Source organism: Lithobates pipiens, unplaced genomic scaffold (genome assembly GCF_037356315.1).
Source record: "Lithobates pipiens isolate NorthernLeopardFrog02 unplaced genomic scaffold, aLitPip1_a1.2 Scaffold_28, whole genome shotgun sequence".
NCBI lineage: Eukaryota > Metazoa > Chordata > Amphibia > Anura > Ranidae > Lithobates > Lithobates pipiens.
In genome coordinates, this window is record NW_027507789.1 from 224645500 (window position 1) to 224661906 (window position 16407).

Genomic DNA, 16407 nt, shown 5'->3' on the forward strand with positions numbered 1-16407 from the left:
AGCGCTGACAGCAGCACCGTGACATACAGCGCTGACAGCAGCACCGTGACATACAGCGCTGACAGCAGCACCGTGACATACAGCGCTGACAGCAGCACCGTGACATACAGCGCTGACAGCAGCACCGTGACATACAGCGCTGACAGCAGCACCGTGACATACAGCGCTGACAGCAGCACCGTGACATACAGCGCTGACAGCAGCACCGTGACATACAGCGCTGACAGCAGCACCGTGACATACAGCGCTGACAGCAGCACCGTGACATACAGCGCTGACAGCAGCACCGTGACATACAGCACTGACAGCAGCACCGTAAGCAGCCCCAGGAGGAAGTCAGCACAGCACAGGGATGGTGTGATCCCCTCATAATAAGAACCCCCAGGAGGAAGTCAGCACAGCACAGGGATAGTGTGATCCCTTCATAATAAGAACCCCCAGGAGGAAGTCAGCACAGCACAGGGATATCATAAGCAGCCCCAGTAGAAATATGACACCGCTCAACCTCTTCAAAGAGGAGGGTAGGGGCATATAGTACGGTGTGCTTTTTTGGGTCAAGGAAGTGAGCCAAATGAATTAAGAAGGTCTGTGTGCTTGATTAAAAAAATAGTTTATAGACATATACATGGTCTACTGGTCACATGTGTTGAATTCCTCCGAGATCCATGCCTCATTCATTTTTAGAAATGTGAGGTAGTTAACACTGTGGTGAGCTAGGCGAGTACGCTTATCGGTCACAATCCCCCCTGCTGCGCTGAACGTCCTTTCGGACAGGACACTGGATGAGGGGCAAGCCAACAGTTCGATTGCAAATTGGGCAAGCTCTGGCCAGAGGTCAAGCCTGCCCACCCAGTAGTCTAGGGGTTCATCACTCCTCAGAGCGTCCACATCGGCCGTTAACCCAATGTAGTCGGACACCTGACGGTCTAGGCGTTCCCTGATGCTGGATCCGGATGACACCTGTCGATGGGTCGGCTGAAAGAATGACCTCATATCCGAAGTCACCAACACATCTTCAAACCGGCCTCTTCTTGCAGGCGCTGTTGGATTGGTACCCGCAAATCCTTCTCTGGGAGTGGGAATTGCTCCTCTGCCAGCGCACGCAAAAGCAGAATGCAGCATTTCTCGAAGCAAGGCCTGGAAGTGCTGCATTCTGACAGCCCTCTGCGACGGCGGTAACATTTCCGCCATTTTGTGTTTGTACCGGGGGTCTAAGTACGTTGCCACCCAGTACTGGTCCTTGACCCTCATGCTTTTTATACGGGGGTCCCTATTAAAACACTGGAGCATGAAGGCCCCCATTTGCACTAAAGTGGAAGCGGTGTGGTGGCCTGGCTCCTGCTCATCATCCAGGATAATGTCGTCCTCTTCATTCTCCTCTCCCCATCCTCGCACAACAGGGATCCCAGAAAGGTTTAAAGCATGCTCTTCTTGCTCCTGCTCATCCGCCCCGGCACCATCCTCCTCTGACTCCTCATCAGACTCCTGTTGTTGACTTGTCTCAGATAGAGTAGCCCCCCCTGGGAATTCATCCAGCATTGCGACTTCCTCATCTTCCCGCTCCTGCTCCTCCACAGCCTGATCAATGACACGACGCAATGCACGCTCCAGAAAGAAGGCATAAGGTACCATGTCACTGATGGCGCCATGGCTGCGACTGACCAGTTTGGTGATCTCCTCAAATGGCCGCAGAAGTCTGCATGTGTCGCGCATGAGCAGCCACTGGCGCGGTGAAAAAAAACCCAGCTCCCCAGAACCGTTTCTTTCGCAGAGTTCATACAGGTAGACGTTAACTGCACGTTTCTGCTGGAGCAGCCTATCAAGCATATAGAAGGTTGAGTTCCATCGCGTCGGGCAATCGCAAATAAGACGTCTGACCGGCAGATGGTGTCGCCGCTGAATGTCAGCAAGGCGAGCCATGGCCGTGTAAGATCTTCTGAAATGGGCCGAGATTTTCCTTGCCTGCCGCAAGATGTCCTGGACCCCAGGGTATTTGACAAGGAATCGCTGCACGACCAAGTTTAAGACGTGTGCCATGCACGGCACGTGCGTGATTTTGCCCTGTTTCAATGCGCTAAGCAGATTGGCACCGTTGTCACACACCACTTTACCAACTGTCAAATTGAGCGGTGTTAGCCACTCATCTGCCTGTGAACGCAAAGCTGAAAGGAGTGCCGGGCCAGTGTGGCTCTTTGCTTCCAGGCACAACAGACGCAGCACGGCATGGCAACGTCTCACCTGGCATGTGGAATAGGTTCTGGGGAGCTTGGGCGGTGCAGTGGAAGAGACGCTAGCAGCGGAAAAGGAGGAGGCAGCTGAGGAGGAGAGGGAGGAGGATGGAGTAGGAGGAGGAGAAGAAGAGTCAGGCCTGCATGCAATCCGTGGCGGTAAAACCAAATCTACACGGGTGCCACGGGTTACATGCTTGACGGCCGTCAGAAGGTTCACCCAGTGGGCAGTAAAACTGATATACCTTCCCTGCCCGTGTTTGCTAGACCACGTGTCTGTGGTCAGATGTATCTTGGCACCGACACTGTGTGCCAGAGATACATTCACTTGCCGCTGAACATGGCCATATAGCTCTGGGATGCCCTTCTCTGAGAAATACTTCCTTCCTGGGACCTTCCATTGTGGTGTTCCAATGGCCACAAATTTGCGAAAGGCCTCCGAGTCCACCAGTTTATATGGCAGTAGTTGGCGGGCTATGAGTTCTGACAAGCCAGCCGCCAACCGTTGGGCAAGAGGGTTATCCGGCGTCATCATTTTTTTACGCTCAAACATTAGGCCCACGGAAGCCTGCCTTTTTGCAGAAAAATGTGAGCTTGGCGTGATGGAAGGTGGAGTGGAGGACAATTGTGAGGAGAGAGGAGAAGGAGAAGTAGAAGACGAGGCTGGACGGTGAGAGCCTGCAGTGTGGCTTTGTGTGTTCCGTTGCTCCCACTGGGCTCGGTGATGGCTGCTCATGTGCCTTCTTAAGGCGGTCGTCCCTAGGTGAGTATTGGGCTTACCGCGACTAACGCGTTGACTGCAAAGATTGCAGATGGCAACGCTATTGTCAGCAGCGGACACGTTAAAAAAAGCCCACACTGCGGAGCCATGTGCCGGTGTCCTGGGAGCGCCAGATGTGACCGTACATGGTCGATGACTCGCTCCTGATACATTTGCAGTCTGCTTTGTCCCTGCTGTGCAATGTAAGTCATTGCTGCTTCTCCTCCCTATCTGCTGGTCCATATCTCCCTCTGAACTCCCCTCCTCTTCCTCTCTTGTGGGCACCCACGTGACATCACTAGACACGTCATCATCAACGTCACCTTCCCCACCGCTATAAGTAGAGATCTCGGAGTAGGCAGCAACACCGGGGACCAACCTCCTCCTTGGGCTGATCTGGGTACTGGCGTCAGACTGCTGAGTAGCGCTTGTTGCTACCTCCTCTTCCTGATCCAATACCAAGAGTGGCTGCGCATCAGAAATGTCCTCTTGATATGGATCGGAAAATAATTCCAGTGACTCAAGCGGAAGGTATGTGGTGGTGGTGGTGGTGGTCGTGTTGTTGGTGGTAGTGTCTTTGGGGGTGCACATAGCAGAGAGTGAAGAAGAGGGTGCAGATCGAGAGGATGAGGAGGGTGCAGAAGAGTAAGGCTGAGCGAGCCACTCAACCAAGTCTGGTGCATCCTTTAAAGTAATTGAACGCACCTTCTGCAACTTCCCACTTTGGCTCAAGCCTGTTGCTCCTGCCCTACCCCTACCACCCCTGCGGAAGGGCCTGCCTCTTCCTCTGCCTGTCATTTTTTAAATGACCCTGTGACAAAACTCTTAGTCCCTATACCGATGAAGGACTGCTGCAGTATAGGGCAGCGGTCAGCAGTGGTGCACGTCAACCCTATCTATTGTGGACCGATAGCGGTCCTTACAGAACAGCAGACTGTACCGCACTCAAGCCTATGTACCGTAGCACCCTATACCAAGTTACCAGTCCTTATAAGAACTTTTGTGGACCAAGCAGGTTGTGTATTAGTGTTTAGCAGACTGTACGTCAGTCCCTATACCGCTGAAGGACTGCTGCAGTATAGGGCAGCGGTCAGCAGTGGTGCACGTCAACCCTATCTATTGTGGACCGATAGCGGTCCTTACAGAACAGCAGACTGTACCGCACTCAAGCCTATGTACCGTAGCACCCTATACCAAGTTACCAGTCCTTATAAGAACTTTTGTGGAACAAGCAGGTTGTGTGTTAGTGATTAGCAGACTGTACGTCAGTCCCTATACCGCTGAAGGACTGCTGCAGTATAGGTGAGCGGTCAGCAGTGGTGCACGTCAACCCTATCTATTGTGGACCGATAGCGGTCCTTACAGAACAGCAGACTGTACCGCACTCAAGCCTATGTACCGTAGCACCCTATACCAAGTTACCAGTCCTTATAAGAACTTTTGTGGACCAAGCAGGTTGTGTATTAGTGTTTAGCAGACTGTACGTCAGTCCCTATACCGCTGAAGGACTGCTGCAGTATAGGGCAGCGGTCAGCAGTGGTGCACGTCAACCCTATCTATTGTGGACCGATAGCGGTCCTTACAGAACAGCAGACTGTACCGCACTCAAGCCTATGTACCGTAGCACCCTATACCAAGTTACCAGTCCTTATAAGAACTTTTGTGGAACAAGCAGGTTGTGTGTTAGTGATTAGCAGACTGTACGTCAGTCCCTATACCGCTGAAGGACTGCTGCAGTATAGGTGAGCGGTCAGCAGTGGTGCACGTCAACCCTATCTATTGTGGACCTATAGCGGTCCTTACAGAACAGCAGACTGTACCGCACTCAAGCCTATGTACCGTAGCACCCTATACCAAGTTACCAGTCCTTATAAGAACTTTTGTGGAACAAGCAGGTTGTGTGTTAGTGATTAGCAGACTGTACGTCAGTCCCTATACCGCTGAAGGACTGCTGCAGTATAGGTGAGCGGTCAGCAGTGGTGCACGTCAACCCTATCTATTGTGGACCTATAGCGGTCCTTACAGAACAGCAGACTGTACCGCACTCAAGCCTATGTACCGTAGCACCCTATACCAAGTTACCAGTCCTTATAAGAACTTTTGTGGACCAAGCAGGTTGTGTATTAGTGTTTAGCAGACTGTACGTCAGTCCCTATACCGCTGAAGGACTGCTGCAGTATAGGGCAGCGGTCAGCAGTGGTGCACGTCAACCCTATCTATTGTGGACCGATAGCGGTCCTTACAGAACAGCAGACTGTACCGCACTCAAGCCTATGTACCGTAGCACCCTATACCAAGTTACCAGTCCTTATAAGAACTTTTGTGGAACAAGCAGGTTGTGTGTTAGTGATTAGCAGACTGTACGTCAGTCCCTATACCGCTGAAGGACTGCTGCAGTATAGGGCAGCGGTCAGCAGTGGTGCACGTCAACCCTATCTATTGTGGACCGATAGCGGTCCTTACAGAACAGCAGACTGTACCGCACTCAAGCCTATGTACCGTAGCACCCTATACCAAGTTACCAGTCCTTATAAGAACTTTTGTGGAACAAGTGAGTTGTGAATGTTTAGCAGACTGCAGCAGAAGGGCAGCAGTCAAGTATAATATCCTTTCTATATTTGGAAGAAAGAATATTATACATGTACAAGCCTATTACTGTACCACTGATACCAGTCCTGAAAAGAACCTTTGTGGAACTAATAATAACAGCAAGTCTTTAAAATTACCCTCACTGCCTGACAACACTGCTTCCTTCCTGTCCCTATACAAATTGGCAAAAAAAGAGAACGATTAGTGGTTACTGGAACAGCTCTTTTGTGGACCTTGATAGTAACAGCTAATGATGATGATGATGATGATGATGATGAAAGACTAATCTGGCTGTCCCTGTAGCATACACCGTCCTTTCCCTTTCTCTAAACTAACAAAAGACACTCAGGCTGCTGCAAGAATCAGCAGCACAGCAAACCTATCAACACCTAACACCTATACCAGTCCTGAAAAGAACTTTTGTGTACCAAATAGCTAGTGGTTTATCTCTCCCTACTCCACACAGGAACCTGTCCCTATCGTAACAGAAGAAAGAATGTAAAATGGCCACCGGATCGGGTGTATTTATAGGTTAGGGGGAATGTACAAGTGTCCATGTGCTGTCATGTCTCAATTGGCTGTCCTGTATCACATGATAAACGTGTCACCAAAGGTTAAAGTTCTTGTATACATTAAACACGTAAGTCCGCCGCGGCGAACGACGGAAAAAGGCGTTCGAACGTGCGGACCGCGAATGTCGGAAATTCGCCGCGAAACGACCGCCGGGCGAAACGTTCGTCCATCACTATGGATGGATACACACACAGGGATGGATGGACACACAGGGATGGACGGACACACACACAGGGATGGACAGCCATGTCTCACCCTCGGCTTATACACGAGTCAATAAGTTTTCCAGTTTTTTGGGGGTAAATTGGGGGCCTCGGCTTATATTCGGGTCGGCCTATACTCGAGTATATACGGTATCTTTCAATTATTGGTCACGTCCTATTCCCCCGAGGAAGCCAATGCTTTGGCGAAACATGTAGGGAAGGCTTGACCCGACAGCATACCAAGACCCATACCATTCTGGCCTTGCATTGAGTTTTGATGTATCTTCACGTGTGTGTGTGTGTGTGTGTGTGTGTGTGTGTGTGTATATATATACATATATATATATATATATATATATATATATTTATTTTTATATGTTGTAATAAACTATATATTTTCTTAAACTGTTATTTACTTGAGTTGTGGGCACCACAATAATCCCTATTTCCTCAAACTCCCACTTTTGTAACCTATTTTTGGGATAAGGTGCCTTGTCTAAAACGGACCCCACTGCCACTTTTTTCCAATTATGAATAAACTTTGTTAATTTTATTTTAATTTGCTTTTTTATTTTTCATATATATCTTCTTTACTTGTACCGAGATAGTCCGCTTGCCTCTTATTTTTTTTCTTTTTGGTGAGTCTAGGGTGGGGGGTCTTGACTCCCAAACATTTATTCCTAATTTTAAGTATAGTATATATTCTAAGTTTATGTAAGTGATACCTGATATTAGAATACAATAAATAAATAGATAAATAATAAATAGAATCTAGAAAGTATTCAGACTGCTTCACTTTTTCCATTTTTTTTTTTCCCACAGCATCTGCCTGCAGCTAAGAAAAATCACTTCCTTATGCCGCGTACACGCGACCGGACTTTTTGACAGCAAAGGTCCGACGGAACGAGTCCGTCGGACAATTCGATCGTGTGTGGGGCTCCATCGGACCTTTGCTTTGCCAAAATTCTGGCGGACTTTAGAAATAGAACACGTTTTAAATTTTCCCACCGGAACTCCGCTGGACCGAGAAATCCGCTGGTGTGTGTGCTGGTCCGACGGACAAAAACGGACGCAAGGGCAGCTATTGGCTACTGGCTATGAACTTCCTTATTCTAGTCCGGTCGTATGCCATCACGTTCCAATCCGTCGGACTTTGGTGTGATTGTGTGTGGCCAGGTCCGTTCATTCGGAAAGTCCGTCGGAACTCCACTGAAAGTTCGTCAGAAAGACCGTCGGACTTAGTCCCTCGAAAAGTCCGGTCGTGTGTGTACGCGGCGTAAGTGTTACAATATTTTCTCCGATACATAAACAGCAAATATATATGATAAAAACACTATGTCATATAAAAGTGATACATAAGCTCAGAGTATGGGAAATTTAAATGATACATAAACTTAGAATAGATCACTTCTATACTGTATTGATCATATATATTTGCTGTTTATGTATCACAGAGAAAATATTGTAATACCGAGGAAGGGATTTTTGTTGGCCGCAGGCAGATGATGTGAATTGCAGGCAGAGGCAGGTTCCCTCCTCTCACAGTGTAGTGGTTACAGTCTCTGCCTTCCATCTGGGAGTCTGAGCGTTCGAATCCCCCTCTCCTCCTCCTCCTCCTCCTCCTCCTCCTCTGCAAGTGGTCCTAACATTGCAGCCTGCTCCATGCCTGCTGTGTATTTACATGCTTGCTAGAGTAACATTGGATCAAGTGCCCGGTTTCTCTTTCTGTGAAATTGCGGTTCCACCGGTCCATTGACATTTTCACCTCGAACTGCGAATTTGTCGCCAATTTAAAAGCAAACGCATGAATGTGTGAAATATGACCTCTCGTAAAATGTACTACATGTCATTCCAGGCCGAGTTCATCTTCGTGAGAAGTAATCCCAGGCTGGAGCTCATCCATGCTCACCCTACAGTCAGAGAAATGTAAAAAAAAAAAAAGTGAGTTACATCCAATTATTAAATGGCAAAAAAAAAAAAAAAGTTTAGGCATTAAAAAGGTATATACATACTATAATATCCCCATGAATTATAACGCTAGCTTTTCTGTTTCAATATTTTTATTAAGATTTCAAATAGTTATAGAACATTGTAAGTAACACAACAAGTAGAGGCGCAAAAATCACATAATAATATACTCAAAAAGGCTGTCTGTATAAGGTTATATGCAACGATAATACATATGAGATCTTTTAGTTATCAAGTCCCAGGAAAGTGTCTTTTGTTCCTTGGGTGGGAATTCAACATGCAGGGCTGCCACCACAGGGAGCTGAAACCAGGCCCCTAGACTGTTACAGAGAAAAAGAAGGAGAAGGGGGCGCCTCTGGGTGTAGATTTTCTTAAAAGCAATTTATTCACAGGTCTAAAACAGAGAGATTTTGCACTCACATTTTCCAAGAAATAAAATGGCATGTAGAATAAGAGGGGTCATCTGATTTTGTCCGTCACTTTTAATCCGGTCCGCAAGTGTCCTGTTGTCCTCTCCTGGCGTTACCACTGGTTTGTTGTTTCAAAAAAGCCGGCTCGGTGGACGCAGAGGATGTTTTTCCAAAGCGAGGCTTGGTTGACTGTGACACGTGGGTCGCGGGATTGTGACGTCACGGCGGGCGACGCAGTGATTGGCCTGATGAAAGAGCGCGGTCGTCTCTCCACCTCGACCCGAACGCTCAGGAAACGCGTCGCCCGCCATGACGTCACAATCCCGCGACCCGCGTGTCACAGTCAACCAAGCCTCGCTTTGGAAAAACATCCTCTGCGTCCACCGAGCCGGCTTTTTTGAAACAACAAACCAGTGGTAACGCCAGGAGAGGACAACAGGACACTTGCGGACCGGATTAAAAGTGACGGACAAAATCAGATGACCCCTCTTATTCTACATGCCATTTTATTTCTTGGAAAATGTGAGTGCAAAATCTCTCTGTTTTAGACCTGTGAATAAATTGCTTTTAAGAAAATCTACACCCAACATTGTAAGTAAACAAAGGCAGAAATAGAACCATCAGCATAGGCAGTATATGAACAGTGACTACCATAAAAATATATGAAGAACATACCACATACCGCATATGAAGGTCCAACCGCAGACCCAGAAAAAGTCCATAAGTATGAGAGACTACATTCATACCTCTAGTTTTTATTTTAGCTGTAAGTCAGGGGTGTCCAAACTATCTATCTATCAGTTTTCTGTCCTTCAGACTTTAGAGAGGTTGGACTGTGGCCAGTAGAAAATGTCCCACTATCAATGAGAGTAAAGCAATCATTGGCGTCAGTGGAAAGAATGGTGCCCCCATCGTTTTGGCGTCAGTGGAAAGAATGGTGTCCCATCGTTGGCGTCAATGGAAAAAATGGTGCCCCCATCGTTTTGGCGTCAGTGGAAAGAATGGTGCCCCATCGTTTTGGCGTCAGTGGAAAGAATGGTGCCCAATCGTTGGTGTCAGTGGAAAGAATGGTGTCCCATCGTTGGCGTCAATGGAAAAAATGGTGCCCCCATCGTTTTGGCGTCAGTGGAAAGAATGGTGCCCCATCGTTTTGGCGTCAGTGGAAAGAATGGTGCCCAATCGTTGGTGTCAGTGGAAAGAATGGTGCCCCATCGTTGGTGTCAGTGGAAAGAATGATGCCACATCGTTGGTGTCAGTGGAAAGAATGGTGCCCCATCGTTGGCGTCAATGGAAAAAATGGTGCCCCCATCGTTTTGGCGTCAGTGGAAAGAATGGTGCCCCATCGTTTTGGCGTCAGTGGAAAGAATGGTGTCCCATCGTTGGCGTCAATGGAAAAAATGGTGCCCCCATCGTTTTGGCGTCAGTGGAAAGAATGGTGCCCCATCGTTTTGGCGTCAGTGGAAAGAATGGTGCCCAATCGTTGGTGTCAGTGGAAAGAATGGTGTCCCATCGTTGGCGTCAATGGAAAAAATGGTGCCCCCATCGTTTTGGCGTCAGTGGAAAGAATGGTGCCCCATCGTTTTGGCGTCAGTGGAAAGAATGGTGCCCAATCGTTGGTGTCAGTGGAAAGAATGGTGCCCCATCGTTGGTGTCAGTGGAAAGAATGATGCCACATCGTTGGTGTCAGTGGAAAGAATGGTGCCCCATCGTTGGCGTCAATGGAAAAAATGGTGCCCCCATCGTTTTGGCGTCAGTGGAAAGAATGGTGCCCCATCGTTTTGGCGTCAGTGGAAAGAATGGTGTCCCATCGTTGGCGTCAATGGAAAAAATGGTGCCCCCATCGTTTTGGCGTCAGTGGAAAGAATGGTGCCCCATCGTTTTGGCGTCAGTGGAAAGAATGGTGCCCAATCGTTGGTGTCAGTGGAAAGAATGGTGTCCCATCGTTGGCGTCAATGGAAAAAATGGTGCCCCCATCGTTTTGGCGTCAGTGGAAAGAATGGTGCCCCATCGTTTTGGCGTCAGTGGAAAGAATGGTGCCCAATCGTTGGTGTCAGTGGAAAGAATGGTGCCCCATCGTTGGTGTCAGTGGAAAGAATGATGCCACATCGTTGGTGTCAGTGGAAAGAATGGTGCCCCATCCTTGGCGTCAGTGGAAAGAATGGTGCCCCATAGATGCGTCAGTGTAAGGAATAGAGTCCCATCTTTTTTTTAATACTGTTTTTTTTATTAGTCTTCATCACATACAAAATACACTTGCTAATCTTATTACAAGTACAATTGCTTATACATTGCTGATACATTTATAAAGACAACGTTTTCTTTTCTCAGATTTTGTAAATGTGTCACCTTCTATACAACAGAAGTGAAACCAACATCACCAACTGTAACACTCAAAACAAAACAAAAAACCTCCTCAACACTTAATTACATTTTTGCACAATCCTGAGAAATATTCATAAAGTCTAAGCCGATCTAGTTAATTGTTCCCTGGAGTACCATAAAACCCATTCTTGTGTGTTATCCTATTGTCCTACATTCCCCCGGAACTCAGCACCCCATCAGAGTATTCACATGTATCCATTAGTTCGGTCCATTTCCCCCAAATCTTCATAAATTTACCCTGCACACCCCCTGGCCTCATATGTAAGTTTATAAACCGGTAATACCTGATTTATTAATGTTTTCCACTGGTCCAGAGGAACCGGTGTGGAATATATCCATTGCATAACCACTGTTTTCCTAGCATAATACAACAAAAGACGAAGAAATTGCTTTTGATACGTGCCCAAATCTATATCCTCCAAAAATCGCTAGGATACACCACTTTGGGCTGCAGATATTAGGTAACTCAAAATTATTTGCAATAAATTGCGTTACTTGAGACCAAAATGGTCGGATCCTTTCACAATCCCAAAGCATGTGAAGCAAATCTCCAATATGTCTATTAAATTTATGGCATGTAGGACTGTTTAATTTCTGCATTTAGAAAAGTCGTAAAGGAGTGTAGTAGACTCTATGAAAAATACGCAACTGTATCATTTTATCTTTAGCCGAGAGCGTAGTGACAAAATATGTGTTAAGAAGTTCCTCCCAATTCTCATCTGTAAGGTCCGGTATGTCTAATCGCCAGCGATTTTTTTTAATGGGTGAATAGAGCCCCATCTTTGGTGATGGTGTAAAAATATTACCCCATTGATGGTGTCACAGGGAAAAATGGTGCCCCTTCCTTGGTAACAGTGCAAGGAATAAAGGCCATCTAAAGGCAAGCAAAGGGTAAAATCCAGCCTATGAACCATCATTTGGAGACCACTGCTATAATATACCACTTGCCAACCACCCAACTGTAACTTTACATCATTACTTTACAGCTTAATATTGGGGGTTATGGCTGTAGCTAGATTCCACAAGATCACTTTTAGAAGCAGCGGGCGAGATAAAGCCATCCGCCTAAGCCCCCCCCCTCTTCCTCCCACGCTTCCCGGGCTAATACTACTGATCGGTAGCTCTGGGAACCATCCGGCATGGACAGGGTTTTTCTATAGAGATAAGCGGTGAGGTGACTAGATGGCCACCGCTCATCTCTATGCCCTTGGAGGACCAGAGTGACGATGACATCCCTTCCGATTCTCGGGCCATGTAAACATTATTTTTTTTTTTTTTTCTTAAAGCAAAATATATTTTTTTTTCTTAACCACTTCAGCCCCGGACCATTTGGCTGGCCAAAGACCAGAGCACTTTTTGTGATCCGGCACTGCGTTGCTTTAACTGACAGTTTCGTGGTCGTGCCCCGTGGCTTCCAAACAAAATTGACGTCCTTTTTTCCCCACAAATAGAGCTTTCTTTTGGTGGTATTTGATCACCTCTGCGGTTTTTATTTTTTGCACTATAAACAAAAAAATAGCGACAATTTTGAAAAAAAAAACACAATATTTTTTTACTTTTTGCTATAATAAATATCCCCAAAAAATATATATAAAAAAACATTTTTTTCCTTCAGTTTAGGCCGATACGAATTCTACATATTTTTGGTAAAAAAAAAAAAAAAAACACAATAAGCGTTTATTGATTGGTTTGCGCAAAAGTTATAGAGTCTACAAAATAGGGGATAGTTTTATGGCATTTTTATTAATTTTTTTTTTTTTTACTAGCAATGGTGGCGAGCAGCGATTTTTATCGTGACTGCGACATTATGGTGGACACATCGGACACTTTTGGCGCGATTCTGGGACCATTCACATTTATACATCGATTAGTGCAATTTAATAATGCAATGATTACTGCGTAAATGTGACTGGTAGTGAAGGGGTTATCCACTAGGTGGCGTTGTAGGGATTAAATGTGTCCTAGGGAGTGATTCTAACTGTGTGGGGGAGGGGCTGTGTGTGACACAACACCGATCACCGCTCCCGATTACAGGGAGCCAGTGATCAGTGTCACTAGGCAGAACGGGGAAATGCTTGTTGACATTAGCATTAGCCTGTTCTTCCTCTCTGTGAAACGATCGCGGGTATCCCTGCGAACATCAAGTCCGCGGGACCCGCGATCACACTAGCTTCTTAAAGGGCAATGTACAGGTACGTGATTCTGCCTGCACGTGCCCTTCTGCCGCAGTATATGCGTGAACCGGGTTAAAGCAAAATATTTTTTTTTTTTTTGATCTTTTGCTTTTAAGGGTAGGATAGGTTTATCTCTCCATAAAGAGGACCTGTCATGCTGTATTATCACAAGGGATATTTACTGTTATGGAACCCCTACTCAAGAAGAGTCTGTCCGCCGTAAAAGATTCCTTTTGTCTGGTACCAACACGATCCAAGATCCCTTAGCCCACCCAGTCACTTGTCAAAGCATTAGTGTACGATGCAAACACAGGTACAAAGATATACACTCAGAGGAAACCCCCCCCCCCCTCTTTCTTTGCATAAAGACACAGGGTGGGGTAAACTTTACCTCCTCCAGTAACAAGACACACAGGTATATTCAACTTTCCTAAAGTAGACTGTCCTATCAGAAGGGAGGGCTGTTGGAGAAATTCCCCCCTCCTTTACATAATGACACAGGGTGGGGTAAACTTTACCTCCTCCATTAACAAGACGCACAGGTGTATTCAACTTTCCAACAGTAGACCGTCCTATCAGCAGGGAGGGCTGTTGGAGGAATTCCCCCCTCCTTTACATAATGACACAGGGCGGGGTAAACTATATTCCGTAACAAGAGACACACAGACAGTAGGGGCTTCTGGAGAAATTCCCCCCCCCCCCAGCTAATCCACATACACATATACATCCCATAATAGGTTGCTCTCAAGGCAGACAGAAACAATAGAACAATGGGATACAGCCACACCTCAAACAATCTAGCAGTCTGGAAGGTGAAATTATTTATCTTCGTATTTTCTTGAGGGATTCAGAAATGTTAAAGCGGTAGTAAACCCGCTATTTTTTTATTTATTTTTTAACACCTGCAAAGCAAAAGGCATAATGAGCTAGTATGCACCGCATACTAGCTCATTATGAAATACTTACCTTAGAACGAGGCCCCGACATCTGGCCCGATCCACGCCGAGGGAGCTGACATGCTCCCTCTGCGTTTCTTCCGGGTATCGCGGCTCCGGCGCTGTGAGTGGCCGGAGCCGCGATCTCGTCACTCCCGCGCATGCGCGCGGGAGATTTCATTCCAGCCGGTCGTCTACTGCCGGATTTTCAGGCCGGGAATCCCCTTGTGCGCATGCGCCGCTGCAGTCAGCGGCACATACCGAGGTGAATTTTTTTTACCTACAGGTAAGCCTTATTATAGGCTTTCCTGTAGGTAAAAGTTTAAAAAATGAGTTTACAACCACTTTAATGTCCCAAGTGAAAGATCCCCTTCATTCTTTCAGCACAAACCACACGTATAGAACCCAGGATAACAGGGGTAAAAGGGCATGCTGAGTCTGGTGTGGTTGTACTGGGAGTCGGGTTAGGCAGACTCGACTGGGGTTCTCGGTCACCCTGTGCCCCTAATAGACACAGGATAACTAACACATAGGAGGGTTTGGGGAGCTCTCCAAGGTAAGCTGGGTTCCACAAGCCCTCTGCCCAAAGTGGCTCCCGTCACATTTACATTCCTTGCGATAGCAATAATGTGACAAAAAATGTTAACAAACACCATTTTTTTTCTCTAAGGTCTCTGCTAAAAATATATATATAATGTTTGGCGGTTCTAAGTAATTGTCTAAGAAAAAATACAGATTTTAACTTGTAAACTACAAATGTAAGAAAAAGGCCTGGTCAGCAAGTAGTAAAGCTATCTTCTACCTATAAATACTTTTTTCTATTTGGGATGAGCTATTCTTGCTGAGTACATGCTGTTGCTGCTCTCTCAATGCAAGTCTGTTGTCCAACAGGTAGGTACACTATATTACCAAAAGTATTGGGACACCTGCCTTTAGACCCCTTTCACACTGGGGCGTTTTTCAGGCGCTTTAGCGTTAAAAAAAAGCGCCTGTAAAGCGCTTGAAAGAAGCCTCATCTGCAGTCCCAATGTGAAAGCCCAAGTGCTTTTAGAGCCCTTTCACAATGTCAGCGCCTGAAAAATGCTCGTAAAGCGCCGCTTAAACTAGCAGCGCTTTACCAGCGTTTTTCAAGCGTTATTGGGGCGCTTTTAACCCTTGCTAGTGGCAAAATAAAGGGTTAAAAGCGCCCACAAAACGCTGCTGCCAATAGCGTTTTTCAGGCGTTTTACAGGCGCTTCCCATTGATTTCAATGGAAAGGGGCACTTTAGGAGTGTTGTATTCACCGCTCCAAAAGCGCTGCAAAGAAGCTGCTTGCAGGACTTTTTTTGACGCCCTGCCAGCGCAGCGCCTCAGTGTGAAAGCACTCGGGCTTTTACATTGGGACTGCAGTTGCAGCTTCTTTCAAGCGCTTTACAGGCGCTTTTTTTAACGCTAAAGCACCTGAAAAACGCCCGAAAAACGCCCCAGTGTGAAAGGGGTCTTACACGCACTTTAATGTCATCCCAGTCTTAGTCTGTAGGGTTCAATATTGGGTTGGCCCTCCCTTTGCAGCTATAACAGCTTCAACTCTTCTGGGAAGGGAAGGGCATCCACAAGGTTTAGGAGTGTGTCTATGGGAATGTTTGGCCATTCTTCCAGAAGTGGAAAAGGTCAGGTACTAATGTTGGACAAGAAGGCCTGGCTTACAGTCTCCGCTCTAATTCATCCCAAAAGTGTTCTACTGGGTTGAGGTCAGGACTCTGTGCATGTCTCATACAACTCGCTCATCCCATGTCTTATTGACCTTGCAGTCATGTTGGAACAGGAAGGGGCCGTCCCCAAACTGTTCCCACAAAGTTGAGAGCATGAAATTGTCCAAAATATCTTTGTTAGGCCCCTTTCACACTGGGGCGCCTGTGCAGCGCCTGAAAAATCCAGCTCCTTTCACTCCATTGTGAAAGCCGGAGGGCTTTCACACTGGAGCGGTGCGCTAGCAGGACGGTGAGAAAAAGTCCTGCTAGCCGCATCTTTGGAGCGGTGAAAGGAGCGGTGTTATCACCTCTCCTAAACCGCTCCTACCCATTGAAATCAATGGGACAGCGCGGCTATACCGCTGGCAAAGCGCCGCTGCAGTGGCGCTTTGCGGGCAGTTTTAACCCTTTTTTCGGCCGCTAGCGGAGTGGTTTTAACCCCCACTAGCGGCCG

General features: G+C 46.8%; 1 gene segment (V, D, J or C); it reads left to right on the forward strand.

Moving 5' to 3' along the window:
* Positions 1-7988: 7988 nt before the first annotated feature.
* The window catches only part of LOC143936202 (Ig mu chain C region secreted form-like), a 34385-nt gene continuing 25966 nt past the window's right edge, over positions 7989-16407 (forward strand). The window contains exon 1 of the C gene segment in view: positions 7989-8294.